At 45.4% G+C, this 10,999-nt stretch overlaps 1 long non-coding RNA gene across 1 annotated transcript; it reads left to right on the forward strand.

Moving 5' to 3' along the window:
* Window positions 1-1,062: 1,062 nt before the first annotated feature.
* On the forward strand, window positions 1,063-10,228 carry LOC109751430 (uncharacterized). Its single transcript, XR_012203834.1, has 2 exons — window positions 1,063-1,513; window positions 9,169-10,228. It is a non-coding gene; the product is annotated as an uncharacterized lncRNA (long non-coding RNA).
* The last annotated feature ends 771 nt before the right edge of the window (window positions 10,229-10,999 follow it).

The following is a 10,999-nucleotide window of genomic DNA, read 5'->3' on the forward strand; positions in this document are numbered from 1 at the left end:
CGCTCCCACTGGCTGAGCACGGGGCTGCGCCCCGGCAGCCCTGTCCGGCCACCAGCGGCGGCGGCTGAAGCCACCGCGCCGCGCGCCTCCTCTCCTTTTCTTTCCTCCCTTTTCTTTCTCCTGTGGCAGAGAGAGAGAGCAGCGTGGCTGAGCCCTCCTCTTCCCCACTGCGCGTGACGGCGGTCGAGTGGCGGTGAGGTTGGAGCTGCGCCGGCCGCCGGCGACGCCGTGGATCTACCACCACGCCGGAGCCCCTCCCCTATCCTTTCCCCCTCCTTTGTATGTACTGTCTCCATCCACCACCTCCCCACAGAGAGAAAGAGAGGCAACTGCCGTACGACGGCGACCTAGATGGACGGAGCGGCTGCGCCCCTGCTAACCCCTTCGCCGGTCGCGCGTTCCCCTTGCGGTGAGCGCGCCGCCGTCGAACGGGTCGATGGTGGTGTTCTTTGCCCCTGAAAAGGGGTGGTGTTCTTCTTCTCGATGCCTCGGCTTGCCGATGCGCATCGAGATCGAGAGGAACACCGCGGCCTTGCGGCGGCACAACTTTTCTTCTTTGCCCTTCTAGGGTTCTTTGGGGGAGGGAGTCTTTCTGTGATTTCTTTTCAACCGAAAAAGTCTAACCCGATCTGGCTGATACCATTGATAGATTGCTTTGGATCGGATAGGTTAGATCATTCCGGTGAACCTACCTTCTGCCTGTCCAGACGAGCTCGATCCAGCGCCGGCCATGGTGAAGTAGGGGCCGGTGACGATGTGGACAGAGAGTGGACGGCGGCGGTGGTGGAGCTTCCCGTGAGCACCGCGCTAACCCTAGATCGGTAGGGATTGTAGGTGGGGATTATGGCAGCGATTAACCTCGTAAGTCGTGCTCCGGCCCTCACATCTGTTTATATAGTGCGGGTCACAGGGGGCCACCAACTATGGTTTGATTGGGCGCCCCCGATCAGGGCGCGAGTCAGGGGCCCGTTCGACCCGTTGGGTTCGAACGGGAGAGAGATCAACCTAACACATTCAAGTTCGATCCCCCGACATCAGCGTCGGCGTCTGCCCACGCCTTCTCCTCCAAGGCTTCCTTGGGGACGGGGAGGGGGCCGTTGATCACCGAGTTCGCGCCTGTGTCGTCCTCCACGGGGGCTTCGGCTTCCTCCGCGCCGACCGCTTCCTCCGCGCTCGCGGTTTCGCTTGTGTCATCGTCGACCTCGATGGGGACTTCGGCGAGCTCCGCGCTGACCACTTCCTCCGAGCCACCCGCGTTCGCGCCTTCACTTGTGTCGTCCTCGACCTCGACGGGGACTTCGGCGAACTCCGCCTCCGCGTTCGCGACTTCTTGTGTCGTCCTCGACCTTGACGGCGAGCTCGGCGTCCACTATTTCCTCTGTGCCCTTCGCTTCGGTGCTACCTCCATCATCATCCTACTCCGTGTCCGCGACTCGTCACGCGCAGACATCCTCGGGATTGGCGTCCTCCTCTTTTGCCTCGCCAGCACCCACCCCGGTCGCCTCTTCTTCAGGTATGCTTTCTTGTTCCACCGAAAGAATCTGGTCATGCTCTGTCTCTGTGATGTACTCTGTTTATTTTCCAGAAAATGGATGTTGCATATTGTACGTGTTGGAATATTAGGCAAGTTCATGATTAATTCCAGTAAATAATTCATGACTAGAAGAGATACTAGCATGCAATAATCTAGCAAACTAGAAGAACAGCAAGACATGCATAACAGCAGCAAACACGTAACAATAGCTGTAAAAACAGACATGAACAGAGGATGTTGGACGTACTGATCGTTAGCTATTATGGGTGCGACAGTGTTGATGACGATGTTGGCGACGATCTGCTGCTGACGGCGATGAATACGACGATGAGTAGCACCGCCCGACTTGGACGGAAGACGACCCGTGATGACGAATTTGAGCAGTCGCGCACAGCGCTTCCCAAAAACCTAATTCATCCTCTCCCGGTGCAGGATCGCAAAGACGAACGGTTCCGGAGACCTGCTCTCCCACGCGCCGATGCACGCCGGCGTTTGGGATGGAGTAGACTACGATGGCGGCGCAAGTTGTGAGATGAGGCAAAACCCTAGGTGTTTTTCGGTGTGTCTCTGGCCGCAGCCGGTAGCTGTATATATATTAGGACCAGAGGCGGTATTGTGTCGCGACCACAATCCCAAACCGACTCGGTTTCTAATTCGTATACTTACCGGACAAGAAATCAAAAACTTGTCTGCCAAGACATAAAAATAAAATGGCAAAAGGAAGCTGCGCTCCTGCAAGGAGACGGACCGGATTTCGGCGGACCATTCACGCGCATGTCGCATGTACGCCCCGCCCCGCCCCGCCCCGCCCCGCCCCGGCCAGGCGAGCGAGCGCGCGCGTGTGGTTTTCCCTTTCTCTTCTCACACACCACTTAGAGTGGTGGAGAGAACCCACTATATAAAGAGGTCCAACTCTTCTTCAACTTCCAAGGTGGGACTAAACTTAGCACCACCACTTGCCATTTTACACATGGGCTTTGAGATTTCAGAAATTGCTATGGGCCTAGCCCATTAATTCTAACAATCCCCCACCAGATCTCAAATACCCATTTAGAGATTTGCCTTCTCTCACCACTTGTTTAATATACCAGTGTTTCAGCAGAGACTGTTAAGTTGAACTTCTGCCTAGAACTTTAAGCTACATCCATTCACAACTTGACAATGGACTATGCCTTGAATTGCTAGTTTTGTGTGAACAGGTTTCACTCAAAGTCTTAACCAGTACCTGACCGCCAGTAGGCTACCCCGCGGTTTGGAGCTTATACGTCATACTCCCTGGTCTCTTCGTGAGCTTACTAGAGATCACCCAAATCTCATAGACTGCGACGTTTACAGTCAGAACTCATATAGGTGTGTTCTTTCAAGACTGCTCTGTAGGACAGCATCTTTGCTAATTATAGCCAATAGAACCACATTAAGGCATGTTGCCAACCTGCCTTACAGATCTGAGCCTTACAGCTCTGAGAGTTTTGCATCTTCACTTGGAGACGATCATAAGTTATTACTCTCCTCAGTTAACCAATAGCTTGTTCTTCCCAGATCCTAATTCACGGGATCTCCGATCACAAAGGTTGGGTTACTACTATGGTGTAACATCTATGGGTCTCATACCCATCTCCCTCGATGCAATATCTATCACATTTCGTGATAGTCCCTTTGTAAAGGGATCTGCCAGGTTTTTGTCTGTTTGTATATACGTAACAGTTATTACTCCGGAGTTTCTCAACTTCCTGACAGACTTCAAACGTCTTTTCACGTGTCTTGATGACTTTGCACTATCTTTAGAATTGTTCACTTTAGCGATAACCGTTTGGTTATCACAATTCATAAGAATAGCCGGTACAGGTTTTTCAACAACCGGCAAGTCCATCAAGAGCTCACGCAGCCATTCTGCCTCAACAGTAGCTGTGTCCAAAGCAGTTAATTCTGCTTCCATAGTTGACCTCGTCAATATGGTTTGCTTGCAAGACCTCCATGACACTGCGCCACCACCATGAGTAAATACATACCCACTTGTTGCGTAAAGTACATCAACATCGGAGATCCAATTTGAATCACTATATCCTTCTAGCACAGCAGGATGCCCTGAATAAGTAATTCCGTAACTCATAGTACCTCTCAGATAGCGCAAGACCCTTTCTAGTGCATGCCAATGATCATCACCCGGGTTGGACATGAACCTACTCAGTTTGCTCACAGCAAAAGAGATATCTGGTCTTGTAGCGCTAGCTAAGTACATGAGTGAACCGACAATTTGAGAGTATCTTAATTGATCTCTCGTTTCTTTCTTGTTCTTTCTGAGTGTCACGCTGGGATCATAAGGTGTTGGAGAAGGCTTGCTATCCATAAAACCGAATCGGTTCAAGACCTTCTCAACATAGTGAGATTGCGTTAATGTAATCCCACTCTCATCCTTAATAAGTTTGATGTTTAGAATTACATCGGCTTCTCCCAGATCTTTCATGTCAAAACTTTTTGATAGAAAAGACTTGACCTCATTAATTGCATTAATGTTTGTACCAAAGATCAGTATGTCGTCCACATACAAACATAATATGACACTATTGCCCCCACCATGGCGATAGTAAACACACCTATCAGCCTCGTTAATGACAAATCCTGCAGAAGTCAGAGTTCTTTCAAACTTCTCATGCCATTGCTTAGGTGCCTGTTTCAGACCATACAAAGATTTTAACAACTTGCACACCTTTCTCTCTTCACCCTTTACCACAAACCCGTTAGGCTGATCCATATAGATCTCCTCTTCCAACTCTCCATTGAGAAAAGTTGTCTTTACATCCATTTGATGAATGATAAGACCATAAGAGGCAGCCAAGGAAAGTAACACTCGAATGGTGGTCATTCTAGCAACGGGTGAATAGGTGTCAAAGTAATCTTCGCCTTCTTTCTGAGTGTAGCCCTTGGCCACTAGCCGTGCCTTGTACTTATCAATAGTACCATCAGGCTTTAGCTTCTTTTTGAACACCCACTTACAGCCCACAGGTTTACAACCATATGGTCTATCAGTTAGTTCCCACGTTCCATTAGAAAGAATTGAGTCCATCTCATTATGAACAGCTTCTTTCCAATCATCTACATCCGGAGATGCATATGCTTCTGCAATCGTCTTGGGTGTGTCGTCCACAAGGTATACAATGAAATCATCACCAAAGAATTTTGCAATCCTTTGTCTCTTGTTCCTTCTAGGAACTTCATTGTTATCCTTCTCAAGGACTTCCTCATGTGATTGTTCGAAATATTCATCGGTTGTACTAGATTCAGGAATTATCTCAGAAGAAAATCTAGCAATGCTATGCATATCTTTCATAGGAAATATGTTCTCAAAAAATGTTGCATCACGAGATTCCATTATAGTATCAACATGCATATCAGGTACTTCAGATTTTACCACTAAAAACCTATAAGCAATGCTCCGTTGAGCATACCCTAGAAAGACACAATCCACTGTCTTTGGTCCAAGTTTGCGTTTCTTAGGAATAGGAATATTGACCTTTGCCAAACATCCCCAAGTGCGCAAATAAGAAAGTGATGGTTTTCTCCCAACCCACTCCTCATAAGGGGTTTTCTCTTTATTATTGTTGGGAACTCTATTCAGGACATGACATGAAGTCAATAGAGCCTCCCCCCACCATGCCTTAGATAAACCAGCAGTGTCTAACATGGCATTCACCAAGTCAGTCAATGTGCGGTTTTTCCTCTCGGCCACTCCATTTGATTGAGGTGAATAGGGAGGCGTCCTCTCATGAATAATACCATGTTCCTCACAAAATTCATCAAAAACTTTTGGAAAATACTCTCCACCACGATCGGACCTAAGACGCTTGATCTTTCTCTCTAGTTGATTTTCAACTTCAGCTTTATAGATTTTAAAGTAGTCTAATGCTTCATCTTTAGTTTGCAACAAATAAACATAGCAAAATCTAGTCGCATCATCAATCAAAGTCATGAAATATCTCTTTCCACCTTTTGTCAACACACCATTCATCTCACAAAGATCATAATGTATGAGTTCTAGAGGTGCCAAGTTTCTCTCCTCGGCAGCCTTATGAGGCTTTCGAGGTTGCTTAGATTGCACACAACTATGGCACTTAGAACCTTTGGCACCTGTGAAGTTCGGAATTAAACTCATGCTGGATAGCCGAGACATTAAACCAAAATTAATATGACATAAACGAGAGTGCCAAATACTTGCATCATCATTAACACTAGCACAAATTTGGTTTATTGACTTATTGCAAAAATCTGAAAGAGAAAAACGGAACAAGCCTCCGCACTCATAGCCTTTTCCTATAAATTGTCCAAATCTTGACACGATTACTTTATTGGACTCTAAAACTACCTTAAATCCATCTCGACATAGAAGGGAGCCGCTAACTAGATTCTTGTTCATAGTAGGGACATGTTGCACGTTCCTTAGTTGCACGATCTTTCCCGAAGTAAACTTCAGATCCACCGTGCCAATGCCACGAACAGAAGCATGTGACCCATTCCCCATTAGGACGAAAGAATCCCTTGCGACCTGATAAGAAGTAAACAGGGAGATGTCAGCACACACATGAACGTTAGCACCCGAATCAATCCACCACGAAGATGATTGAAATACTGAAAGCACAATAGGTAAATTACCATACCCATCAGTATTGCTAGCGGTCACCATGTTGACAGTCTTGGAGCTTGTTTTCCCTCTGCGGTCTGCACGTTCAGGGCATTCCTTGGAAAAGTGTCCAGGCTTCCCACAGGCGTAGCACTCTAGCTCAGCCTTGTTGAACTTCTTCTTCTTGAAGGTAGTAGTCTTGGTAGGCTTGTTGAAAACAGGTTTGTTCTTCCCTTTGTTCTTGTTCTGTGGGTACCTCTGCACCATGTTAGCAGTAGGCTGAACCTCACCTCCTTTTTCAGTGGTATCTTTAGCCCGAGCTTTTTCTTCAACATCAAGAGATGCAATCAGATTTTCAACTGATATCTCCTGTCTCTTATGCTTCAGAGTTGTGGCGAAATTCCTCCATGAAGGAGGCAACTTTGCAATCATGCACCCAGCCACGAATTTGTCGGGTAGAACACATTTAAGGAGTTCAAGTTCCTTCACAATGCACTGTATCTCATGAGCTTGTTCAACCACAGAACGGTTATTCACCATCTTGTAGTCATGAAAACTCTCCATGATGTACAGTTCACTGCCTGCATCTGTTGCACCGAATTTTGCATTCAGTGCATCCCACAGAATTTTTCCGTCGTTTATGTGCATGTACACATCACACAGACGGTCAGCAAGAACACTCAGAATGCATCCCACAAACATAGTATTGGCTTCCTGGAATTTTCTCCGATCTTCGTCGGTCATTCCCTCTGGAGCACCAACACTAGCGTGGAAAACTTTCAGAGCAGTAAGCCAGAGCGTGGTCTTCACCTGCCACCTCTTAAAGTGCACACCGGTAAACTTATCCGGCCTCAGTGCATCAGCGAATCCAGCCATAGTTAACTCAGGAAATTGCCTATAATTAGGTTTTTGGATTGTTGGAATATTAGGCAAGTTCATGATTAATTCCAGTAAATAATTCATGACTAGAAGAGATACTAGCATGCAATAATCTAGCAAACTAGAAGAACAGCAAGACATGCATAACAGCAGCAAACACGTAACAATAGCTGTAAAAACAGACATGAACAGAGGATGTTGGACGTACTGATCGTTAGCTATTATGGGTGCGACAGTGTTGATGACGATGTTGGCGACGATCTGCTGCTGACGGCGATGAATACGACGATGAGTAGCACCGCCCGACTTGGACGGAAGACGACCCGTGATGACGAATTTGAGCAGTCGCGCACAGCGCTTCCCAAAAACCTAATTCGTCCTCTCCCGGTGCAGGATCGCAAAGACGAACGGTTCCGGAGACCTGCTCTCCCACGCGCCGATGCACGCCGGCGTTTGGGATGGAGTAGACTACGATGGCGGCGCAAGTTGTGAGATGAGGCAAAACCCTAGGTGTTTTTCGGTGTGTCTATTAGGACCAGAGGCGGTATTGTGTCGCGACCACAATCCCAAACCGACTCGGTTTCTAATTCGTATACTTACCGGACAAGAAATCAAAAACTTGTCTGCCAAGACATAAAAATAAAACGGCAAAAGGAAGCTGCGCTCCTGCAAGGAGACGGACCGGATTTCGGCGGACCATTCACGCGCATGTCGCATGTACGCCCCGCCCCGCCCCGCCCCGCCGCCCCGCCCCGGCCAGGCGAGCGAGCGAGCGCGCGCGTGTGGTTTTCCCTTTCTCTTCTCACACACCACTTAGAGTGGTGGAGAGAACCCACTATATAAAGAGGTCCAACTCTTCTTCAACTTCCAAGGTGGGACTAAACTTAGCACCACCACTTGCCATTTTACACATGGGCTTTGAGATTTCAGAAATTGCTATGGACCTAGCCCATTAATTCTAACAGTACGTGGGTATTGCTTGGCTTGTTCTGTTGCCAAGGAAAGCATATAACTGAAAGAGAAATCAGTCGTGGTTTGACTGTATACATCTTCTTGGATTCGTCCCAACTAAAATTTGCATTGTACTACTCCCCACGACACTTATTTCCGATGGGAGGGAGTACATTTTAGCTGGTTGGTAGTCGGTATACTATACTACTCTATATGTTATGCTAATAATATGCCTAATGATACTTTCATCCGGAATTACTTGATGCTGAAATGGATGTAAAGTAATTCAGAACGGAGGGAGTAGTTATGTGAAATTGATTCGACTGTGTCTTTTAATACTGAGTTGCCTACATGCATGGCTCCATGTTCAAATGTTATCGTCATACTTTGGCTTGTGGGTTGGTAACCTATACTGCTGCTAAGTACTTGTTACTACTTGCCAAGCTGTAGTGCTAGATTGTTGGCCTTAATTACATGATATCAATTATATCTAATCAGTATACATACACTGTTTTTCTGTAGGTATTATGCTGCTAATTGGATTGGAAATGAACATAAATCAAGCAAGTACTATATATTTACATGGCTTTATACTATGCTTTCCAGATAGGTTGTTTTTCAACTCGAGTACAAATCAGTGTCATCCATCATCATGCATGGAAGAAGTGCTCGACCGACCTTACACTAACATGTAAACAGTTGTGTTGCCTTCATATTCTGATCATGGATTTTAAACATACTGCTAACAAAATGTTGGGTTTTACCTAGTTCAAAACATGACCAACACTGTGATGTTGCCTTTGTATTGTTTAAATTTCGTCTTCATCAGTATATCCCATCTAAATGGCTTCCATTTAAAAATTCTGAAGTTTATGAACAACACGTACTACAACTAAATCTAGCAGCTGTGCTCTGGAACACGGTTCGATAGAGCAAGTTAATTTCTGTTAGACTCAAAACAGTTTCACGTTAATGTGCAGCGGGTCAATTGGTTTTTTTCTTTTTGAGGATCGGTTCAATTGGTTTTTGTGCAGCGGGAGGGCAGAAGCCATCCTGCTACTAGTTTATTTCTTGGACGACATTTGTGTATACTTCAATTTTTATCTACTTTCTACTGTATTGGGTTACTTGTGCAGAACTTTATTTAATTGCTTAAATTGATCTTGCATGCCCGGATGCTCATTGGCAGCTTCTGGCCAGCCGGTGTGGAATTCGATGTTTTGGCCGGGGGAATATTGGGAGAGGCCGGAAGAAATGATATACCCCCACCCCCAGCAGCAAAACGAAGAGCATGTCGAGGAAGAAGCCGCTGACACAGAGCAGGAGGAGATAGTACAGCGTGTAATGGAATGGGTTCTTGAAGAGCCCTAACTATCGGCGCTTATTAGCATCACATGCATGCACCTAGTCAGAGACAAAGCCTTCAGTTCTTGGGAAAAGATGAATAGTTGAGCAGCTACTAGGCGGGACTAGATCTTACTCGGATGCTGCTGGATGTTGTAAGAAATGAAAACACACGTGCAACAATCTTCTGTCGACCCGTTGTATGTTACCCTCGATCGTATTCAGTTCAGTTCAGGCCATGTGCCTGTTATATGAAATGCAACAAACTACCTCTGTGTACGTGTGTTTCACTTGAGGTCTTGGCAACCGGGCATGCAATGCAGTACAGCTAGAGGCTACACATAGTAGTATCGTTCCAAGTCAGGACATGCATTTTGCTGCCAATGATGTTGGTACAATTTGCTGTTATTTGAGGTAAAGTCAATGTATAGCCTTAGCTAGCCTTCCCGCAACAACAACAAAAAGTACCCCTTCATCCCACAATATAAAATGTTTTTGCAAGCTACGTCTTATACTAGAAGGGATGGGCGCGCGTTGTTGGGTTTATTAAAAAAATATTCACTCTGTTTCAAAATATAAGGTATATTACTTTTTAAAAAATCAAACATTTTAAGTTTGATCAAATTTGTAGAGAAATATATCAAAATCTATAACATCGAATCAGTATGATTAGATTCATCATGGAATGAATTTTCATACTTTTTTTGTTTAATGTTGTGGATGTCGATATTTTTTGCTCTGAACTTGGTCAAGTTAAAGAAATTTGACTTTCCAAAAAACTAGTATCCCTTATATTCTGAAACTGATGGAATATTTAGTTTGGCGAGTGCGGAAGATGATGGGGCGTGTTTTATTTTTATTTATAATGTGATGATTTCATGGAATATTTATATTTATGTGGAAAATTTCAGCGTCAGTGGCTGCATGTACTATATTGGTGCTATAGTATCACATGGTCGCTTCCTTTTACTAGGTGGTGGGAGGGTGCACGTGGTTGATATGTTTTTATACGCCGGTTGTCGCTAATTGATTTGAAGAATCATTGGCCTAGTCTAAATCGTAAACTGAATTCAAAATTAAATACCTCAACTGAGTGAAAGAGACTCAAAATTAGGGAACATAGGGAATTAAAAGAATTGAATGGGAAAGCAACTTGAGAAATTGTTGACCCGGTCAAAATCGGGTGACCCAATTCTAAATTGAAGACCTCAGTTAATTGTGAGGCCTCAGTTAATTAGGAAGCATAGTGTAGTATAAAACATAGTGTATAATACCCTCTCTTTTTTGAGGGGGGAACTGATAGTACCCTCGGTAGGGTGGCGAGCATTGCCGCCATTGGCAGTGGCGGTACAGAAAACCGACAGTACTCTCGGATGGAAATATTGTAAGGCCTTAATGATTATCCGGTGAACCAATCATATAGTCACTGAATGAGTTTACACTCGGATTTTGTATGCATCTTGTAAAAATTGAGAAGTAAGGAGTCTACAAACATCATGAATGTTCTTTTTTTTTTTTTAAGATCCAGCTGATTGCTGGCTTGTATTGATTGATAGCAGGGAGCAGGTGTTAAACATCAAATGCGGGTTCTGATCCGAGGATCAAAGGAGATAAAGAAGAAGAATTGCAAAAGAAACATGTAAGGTGCTATGGCTATTCTCTCAGGGAGGATCCCA

This window comes from Aegilops tauschii, chromosome 2, assembly GCF_002575655.3.
Source record: "Aegilops tauschii subsp. strangulata cultivar AL8/78 chromosome 2, Aet v6.0, whole genome shotgun sequence".
In the NCBI taxonomy this organism is placed as follows: Eukaryota; Viridiplantae; Streptophyta; class Magnoliopsida; order Poales; family Poaceae; genus Aegilops; species Aegilops tauschii.